Source organism: Mustela nigripes, chromosome 9, assembly GCF_022355385.1.
Source record: "Mustela nigripes isolate SB6536 chromosome 9, MUSNIG.SB6536, whole genome shotgun sequence".
NCBI classification, from domain to species: domain Eukaryota; kingdom Metazoa; phylum Chordata; class Mammalia; order Carnivora; family Mustelidae; genus Mustela; species Mustela nigripes.
This window is the reverse complement of record NC_081565.1, coordinates 2,543,638-2,551,672: the sequence shown is the minus strand read 5'-3', so window position 1 is coordinate 2,551,672 and position 8,035 is coordinate 2,543,638. Positions and strand designations below refer to the sequence as shown.

At 66.7% G+C, this 8,035-nt stretch overlaps 1 protein-coding gene across 3 annotated transcripts in view; it reads left to right on the top strand.

Annotated features, from left to right (window-relative positions):
• The window catches only part of RXRA (retinoid X receptor alpha), a 76,361-nt gene that overhangs the window by 26,060 nt on the left and 42,266 nt on the right, over positions 1-8,035 (top strand). The window contains exon 1 of one of the 3 annotated variants that reach the window (XM_059410364.1): positions 2,573-2,637. The exons of 1 other annotated variant lie outside the window; for it this stretch is intronic. The gene's annotated coding sequence lies outside the window, so the exon portion shown is untranslated. Of the gene's footprint in view, positions 1-2,572; positions 2,638-2,788; positions 2,812-8,035 lie in introns of those variants that run through there. One more of the 3 variants, XM_059410360.1, reaches the window with a different exon arrangement.

The following is an 8,035-nucleotide window of genomic DNA, read 5'->3' as shown; positions in this document are numbered from 1 at the left end:
GAGGCGTCGGAGCTCCCCCGCCGCCCCCCCCGGGGGGCCCCCCGCCGCCCCCCCCCCCCCCGGGGGGGGGGGGGGGCCGGTTGGGCCCCCGCCCCCCCCCCCCCCCCGCTCCGTTGGCGCGGCCTGGCTGCACAGAGCCTCTTGGGCTCTCAGAGCTCCCGGTACAGGGTGACGGCCGAGTCATCTTTCTCCGTCACCCCGAGCTGTCCCCAGCAGTCAGCAGCTGGCTGTCGTGCTGAACTCTGGGGTGGGGGCGGCTGGAGCGTGGCCCCCGGGGGCCCGTGGTGTGGGAGCGTCCCCGGTGAGGCTGCTGGGTGGCTGGGCCCTGGGGGCCTTGTGTGCAGCAGCAGAGCTCAGACCCCGGGGGGTGAGCCGGAGGGAGCCCTGCTGCCCCTAGGCCACACGTGCTGGGGAGGTGGCAGTCGGGTAGCTGGCCGAGGGGGTGCCGCGGTCGTGGATGGAGGCGGTGCTGGTGGTGTGTCCCGTCTGTTAGCTCATTTGGGAAGACGCCCAAGGGCCTGGGGTGAGGCTGTAGCAAGCAGACTGGGGGGTTGCCCGCGCCGGGAACCTTCGCCACAGGAGCTGGAGATAGCGCCGGGCGGGGGCGTCGGTTGGCTCTGGGGTTCCTGGCACGTCCTGGGGTCGCCAGGTGGTAGGCCCCTGGGCGGATAGGCCGACAGTCCCTGTTCCCAGAGATCTGCTTCTGACGCTGACCTGCCACCCCCCGCAGACCCCCACCCCAGCGAGAACTCTTCCACTGCTGGCCCTGTGGAGGGGCGTGAGGTCGGAGTGGGGTGCCGGCTGCTCTGCTCCTTCAGTTGAGGCCTTGGCTGAGTCCCTTGTTCTCATGGGGCCACTGTGTCCCCTTCTGTGGGGGTGGGACTGTCCTGAGAGCACAGCGGGACCATGTTCCTGGAGCATGGGGTCCCCCGGAGTGGCAGCTGTTGTCCTTGGTCCTGCTCTTGGTTTTGCTTTAGGTTGAGCACAGGCGCGTTGGCCGCAGGTTGGCCCCAGGCATGTGGGGCGGGTGTGTGTGGACGTGTGAACAGTGAGGCGAGCCCACGCGGGCAGGGTGCCCCAGGGCGGCGGACTGTGGGCGAGTTCCACCGAGAACTCTTGTCCTGGTGTCCTGGCCGTGGCGCGCAGGCCTGGAGCAGAGCCGGGCGGCTGATTTTAGGCCTGGTACTCCCTGGCTCACTGGGCCTGTAGCCCGGCCCTGGGGTGTGGGAAACGGGCTTTGAAGGTGTGGCCTTTGTACCTTTGAAATGATCTGACCCTTGTCTCTGTGTGTCCCTGAGGGCAGGGGACATCACCGAATTGGACAGAAAGGGGAGCTGAGAGCCCTGTCCCCGAGGCCAGCTCCCCTGACCACCCCCCTGCGATGTGGCATGGCGCGGGGGTAGGCAGGCAGACCGGAGGGCTGTGGCCCTTTCCTGGGTGCCGCTGCGTGTCGAAACCAGTTGCTGACGCGGCCCGTGGTGTTGAAATCCAAGTGCTCTTGGGTTTCCCAACATCCTGCTGGCCCGTCATAGGACCCAGCGTTAGGAGCCGGGTGCCAGGACCAGCCTAGGGCCCCTGTCTGGGTGCCTGTCTCCCTGCTCCCTCCCTGGGGAGATGGGGAGAGACCGCTATCCCCAGACTGCTGTCCAGGCTGATAGTGGCGTGTGTGGCATTAGGACGGGGTGACACAAGCCTAAGCCCTCACAGTCCTTGTGACCTGCGCATTTTCGGTACATCACTTGGCTTCGGAGTAGAGGGGAGTAGCATTGGAACCCGGGGCCTGGAGTCAGTGCCGTTGCTGCCCTCGGGGCAGGAAGGATCAGGGAGGCGAAAGGAAGAGCCAGGTCAGGCCCGGGGACGCGGCGCCGTGAGCGTGCTCCATCTGCGCCCTCTGACAGGCTGTCCCGGTTCAGCGTGGGCCCCTCTCGGGGCTGACCCCCTTGTGAGGAAGACCTGGGGGTGGGGGCGTTCCTCGGGCTTCGCCTGGAGCAGGGCCTGGTGCCTGGACCGCCCTGCCTGAGGACAGACGGCCACCACAGCTGTAGTCTCCGCTCACCCTCTGGGCTCCAGGCCTGTGGCCTTGGGGGAGCAAGCAGTCTCCCTGAAACCACCGGCGTGCGGGTTGACCTGCTGGCGTCACACAGTGGGCTGCTGGACGGTGGAGGCCACTGTCTCTGGGATCCTTCCAGGTCAGATGCGGCGGGGGGACGCAGTCCAGCAGGAGGCCGCGCTCCTGGGAGCACCACTGAGCTCTGCTGCGCTGGACAAGGCCACCTCGGGCAAGTGGCCCAGGAAGCCCGAGGGTGCTGTGCCAGCCCGGGGCCTGGAGCTGGTTGAGAACACCTCTAGTGCCCGTTCTGTGGGTGAAGGGAGCAGAACAGGTGCCCACGGGACAGCGAGCCCCCCCACTGTGGGGCAGGGGGTGCTGGGCTTCTAGGAACCTGTGGTCAGGCTTCACCCTGGCTGTGGCGTCTGACTGTCGCTTGTCAGCAGGGGAGGAGCCCTGGAGACTGTCTCTTACTGAGGAGGAAGCAGGTGCCCAGAGAGGACGAGGGGCTGGGCCTGGGCCACACGGCGAGGCAACCGCCACGCCGGGGGCCTTGGAGAAGGGGGCATCGGGAGAGGTGGAAGTCCCTGGTGAGGTGGGAGTCTCCGTGGTTGGGGTGGGGAGGGTGCTGTGGGTTCCACTCGGGCAGGAACCCGTGAGCCCCCACCGCGTGTGCCGGGTCGGGTCGTGGTCGATGCCTTCCGTTCCCGCCGCCGCAGGCCCACGGGGCGCCGGGCCCGTGCTCAGCCCATCCCACGCCCCAGGTACGTCCTCATGCAACTGTGTCTGGAGGGTCAATCCGCCCATCTCCCTGGTGTTCTCACACTGTAGCCCAGAGAGGTGATGTCGTTTCCTGAGGTCTTGGGCCACGAGGCGGTGAGACTGGCCCTGGGCCCTGGTCTGGGTGCCTCCTGCTGCCAGGGGTCCCCTGCGTCCCTCTGCCGCGGCGGACATCTGTCCCGTGCTCACGGGGTGCAGGAGTTGTTCTGGGGGGATGTAGGCAGCTACCGTGTTGCAGCTGCAGAAAGATGAGGGTGCCTGTTACGGGAAGCCCTGCCCGACGTCCTCTCGAGGGCAGCGTGCCTTTCCTCCTGCTGTGCGTCGGGGGCTGACAGCTGCGGGCTCCTGCAAGTCTCTCTGTCTGACTTCGGGCGGCACATCCCTGGGCAGGGCCTGGCCTTGTTGATCCTCCTGTTCCTGGCGTGGGGGCAGTGCCGAAGCAGGTGTGACGCACGGAGGGAGCCGGAGCCTCTCTGAGGACGGGGCTCTCAGCCCCAGCAGGGCAGATGCCTGCGGGCCTGCCTGGCCTGGAGCTGGAGTTGGAGCCGGGAACGGAGCCGCCTACTGGCTGAGGGCCACCTGCCGCTCACACCTTGGGGACAGATGAGGAAAGGCCGGCTTCGCGGTGCCCCGTCCACTTCCCCTGCCTCCTCCTGGCCACCTTCTTCATAGGCGATGGAGTTTCTGCTCAGAGCGCTGGTTTACCTGCTGGGTTTACACAGCACTGGGGTCTCTGTAGAAGTCAGTGCTTGGTGGCCGGCTCTTAAGGACCATGGTGAGTCCTGCACCGGCCCATTCCCACCTTTCCTACCTGCCCCCCGCCCGCCCCGGGCTGGGCCAAAATTTAGTAAGTTTTTACGTGGGACCCCTGTATGCCAGGTGCTAGGCTAGGCTCCAGGCCAGGACCTAAGGGTGCCTGATGGACCACTGGGGGCTCCTACCCGCAGAAGCCCCCGGACTTTAGCAGCCTCAGACAGGCCAGCTTGGGGCCCTCTTGGGGGTATGTGGTGGAAGAGGCCTTACTGTGGCTGGGAGGATCAGGAGGGCATCCTAGAGGAGGTGTTTAAGTTGGTTTGGAGTGAGCCAGAAGACACGCAGGGGAAGTTTCAGCCCAGGGAACAGCCTGTCCAAGCCTAGAGGCCCGAGAGCTGGCGTGTTCCTGGAAGTGACCTGGTTTCCAAGGCTGGGGGTGGAGAGTGGGCCAGCCCGGCGAACACGGCGGGAGGCGGCCACCGTGGCCGTGGTCGGCCCAGGCCCAGGAGGAAACCTTCCCACCCCCAGAGTCGCAGTGGCTTCTGGGTGCTCGCTGGGCTGGCACAGTCAGGGTCTGGGCAAGGGGGCACTTCCTGGAGGGAGACTGGGGGGTCCCCTGGGGGGACCTTGGCCCTTTCTGGAGTTGTAGGGTGCTGGGGGCATTGGTTCTGGGGCCCCAGTCCAGAGTAAACCCGGGTTCACGTCCAGGTCAGTCCAGGGACCGTTCAGATGGGCTGGCGTTCAAGTTCCCCAAGCAGCCTCTCGTCGAGGCCAGGCCCCTCCTCTTACAGCTGAGCGCACGGGTTGGGAGCAGAGGGGTGGGTAGGGGGCACTGGGCAGGGAGCTCCTGGTCCCCCAGGGCTCCTGCCGACTCACTTGGGGGGAGGTTGGAGGGGCTCTGTGGGTGGGCAGAGTTTAGGAGAAAATCCTGTCTGCATTGGCGTGGAGGGGCCTTTTGGTGGGGTGGTTTGTACACAGGGCTGACTGAGGTTCTGTGACGTGCCCCCCAAAACACCCCAACCGACCCCCTGTAGCTCTGTCATCAAAGCCAAAGAAAGTGAAAGCCGGCCGCCGCGTCAGAGCGCTGCCCTGCTCGAGATTTAGTTTCCGTCCGGGCTCTGCGTCCCCCGTCTCTCTGCTACTGCGTGTCTGTGTTGCGTTGGTCACAGCCTCCCGTCTGGGGGGGACGACCGGGCGCTGAGCACGGCCCCCCGGGCTGGTGAGTCGTGCAGACTGCCTCTGGGGACTAGGGGTGCGCTCAGCTGGAAGCGGGCAGCGGCCATGCGGCCAAGGCTGGGGCAGGGGCGGCAGGGGAGAGCGCGGGTGAGGGGGGCTGAGCTCCCGGGGGCGCCTGGCCACCACGGGTGTGGCCATATGGTGGTGGTGCGCAGGGCCCCGCACCAGGACTCCGGCCCCGCCCCCAGCCCGCCCCACGCCCCAGGCAGGCAGCACTGTCCTGTCTCCTAAGGTGGAGAAGGAAGAGGGAGCCTGCCCTGGGGGGTCCGTGGCCCCGAGGGCAGTGAGGGTACTGGCCGGTTGGTTTGCTTGGAGCCAGGCCCTGGGGTGCGTTCCCTGTCCCGAAGGAGCCGTTTTCCGGGTGGGGGCGCGCTGCGGGCCAGACCGTGGTGGCGCCTGTGGCTCCCTCCGCTGCCCCTTTCAGCTCTGGGCTGCGGTTCACCAAGTTTGGAGGACAGCGTGGTCACAGCCAGGGAGTGGGGGCTCTGACCGCCAGCTGCTCGGCCCACCCAGCTGCTCGGCTCAGACTTGGGATTTGCCGAGGGAGGTCGGTTCTCTGTGCACTGAGGGTGCTGGACCCCAGAGGTGCCCCGGCCTGACTCTGTGTCAGCCTGGAGTTGCTGGAGGTGCTGCACGCGGGGAGTCGGCCTGGCCCCTGGCCAGCGCAGTGTGTGCAAACCCCTTGAGCAGAGCGTAGGGTGACAGCCACGTTGCCCTTGGCTGTGACTTCGTTTGGTTTCCTGGAGTCAGATCGTCCATCACACACCCGAAGAGAGGCCTGCTCTGTCCTTGGGTGGGGCCGCGAGCCCCTCACCTTCCTGGGGTCGGGGTGGGGGGCTGTGCTGCCCTCTCTGACCACCCAGCTCTCTTGCTGCGGCGCCTCGGACCTGGGGCCAGACTTCCAGCCCCTCCTATGCCATTGGCCCTGCCTTGCACACCTCTGTGCAGCGGAACCAGACGTCATGCTGTTCCCTGTCCTGCCTGCTTGTCCTTGCTGTACTCTTTCCTGGACCTTCTTGTTGATTTCTCCTTCAGGCTCTGCCCCCGTTCACTTGCACTTAGGGAGGCCCCTTTCCTCGAGCATCTCTGCCCACTTCCTGTGCGCTTCTGAGGGCAAAGCCCAGGCCGTCTCAGGGTTCCCCTGTGACCCAAGCACAGGAGACGGGCATGCCCAGCACTCTGTGCTCCCAGAGCGTCCTGGAATGGGGACTCCCTTGCTCTCTGGCCACCTGTGGGGATGGCCTCCGGGACCTGTGGTGAGGAGGGTCCCCGTGGGGATGTCCGAGGAGACCCTTCCCTTGCGGTGGTGAGTTGGGCTTGTGGATGTCGCTGTTGGAAGCAGTTCTGTGTCCGAGGCCAGCTCTGGCCCTTTGAGCCAAGATGAGGCTGCCCCTTGGAGGCGCTTCTCATGCCCCCCCGACAGCCGGCAGGGCCTTGCTGTCCTGTCTCTTGCCCCTTCTCAGCACCCCTTGTTCCCAGGGGGTGACAGGATGGCTGAGACCTTGGCCTGGCCCTAGCAGAAGGCCCGTGCCGGGACTGGGGCCCGTTGACCTGCCTAGCCCCCGGGTGAAGCTCAGCCCCGTGGGGGGAGGCAGTGGCCCTGAACCTGGACGTGCAGGGTCCGGGGACTCCGTGGCGGTCAGCATGCTGGCCTCTGCGTCACGGGGGCCAGGGAAGCGGGTCTCCATCCGAGTCCAAGGCCCTTTCTCCAGGTGCTCCTCTGGCCCTTAGGGCCTTTGGGATCGGGGCTCCACCCCTATAGGGGTTCCATTTCCTGAGCCACCTGCTGGAGCGTGACCTTCCTGAGTCCCTCCTGGGAGTTCCTCCGTGGCACAGTGCCTGGCTGGCCCCACAGTCTTGGGGACACCCAGTTCCCAGGTCCTCCTGACGTCCGCCAGCAGCAAGTCTGGACAGGTGTGTGGGGGCCAGGCGGCGTTCCAACCCTGTGAGTCACACCGATCCTTGGAGCAGGGGTGGCAGGGGCCCGGCTGTGGAGTGGCGTGCCAAGACATGCCACCGGCCTGGCACTGGCAGGGAAGGGGTCAGGGTGGGCGGGGGCCCTGCTTGTGGCCTCACGGGGAAGCTGGGCTGTGGACCAGATCTCAGAGACCCCGCCTCCCACCAGCCTGTCCTGGGGGGGGGGGGGGCGGGGCTCTCTTGTTGGGGCTGGGGAGACGGGGTGGCTGTGAGAAGCTGGTGCCTCCCCAGGTCGGTGCTCCGTGAGGGGCAGATGCTGCCTCTGTACCCACTTCACACGTGCACAGCAAACCCGTGGGGAGGGAGGAGCAAGGCAGGAAGGCGGGGAGACACAGGGCCCAGCCCCTGCATGGCCAGGGGGCAGGTATGGCAGTGTGGTGGGCCTGAAGGAGCAGCGCCCTATGCCCCCCAGCTGCCAGCCTAGTGTTGGTCCACTCCTGTTCCTGTGCCTGGTGGGCGTAGAACTGGCCACCGAGACTCACCTGGTCCTGGGGGGTCAGAGGCCAGAGGAAGGGCCCCTGCGGGGCTAGGGCCACCAGGCCCGGTATTAGGGGCCTTAGAGCTGCAGGTGTCCCTAGGTAGACAGTAGCCAGACGTCCTCCTGAAGGCACACTTGGCTGCAGAGACAGCAGAGTCCCAGGGGAGGGGAGTCGGGGGGCTGGTGCTCCCCCTGTGGGGAGCGGGGCAGACCGTTGTGGGTAGAGTCAGAGCCCGGGTCTGAGACCCGCACAGCCTCTTGCCAGCTGTGAGCTGGGCACAGCTTTCCAGGGCAAAGCCCCAGACCCTCAGGGGGCCATCTGGGTACCACCGTGAAGGACAGACGTGGCCTGGGCTGGTGGTGGGAGGTCTTGGGGGACCTGGGGGTGGCTGGAGGAGGTTTGAGGCTCAGGGGCTTTGAAGAGGTCATGTGGCTGGGAGTGGTGACCAGAGGGTCTAGTTTGGGCTGGGGGCTGGGGTCCAGAGATGACTGGACCATCATGGCCTGTACTCTGGGCTGGTGGGCTCGGACTAGCCACTGCAGGGCTGAGGCTAAGGGCTCTGAGAGGGTCTTTCGGGGCTGGGGCTCGCTCTGGCAGGGGCAGAGGGCTTCTTGGAGGAAGTATTCCCGGCAGGAAGCTCCAGAGTGAACGATCGCGTCTGCTCGGGGGGCCAGGGCTGGGCGCGGAGGGGCAGATGGGCCTGACTGGAGGGGGCTGGGGTCTGGGCAGGGCTGGATGCTGAGGCTCGTGTGGGGGCAGGTGA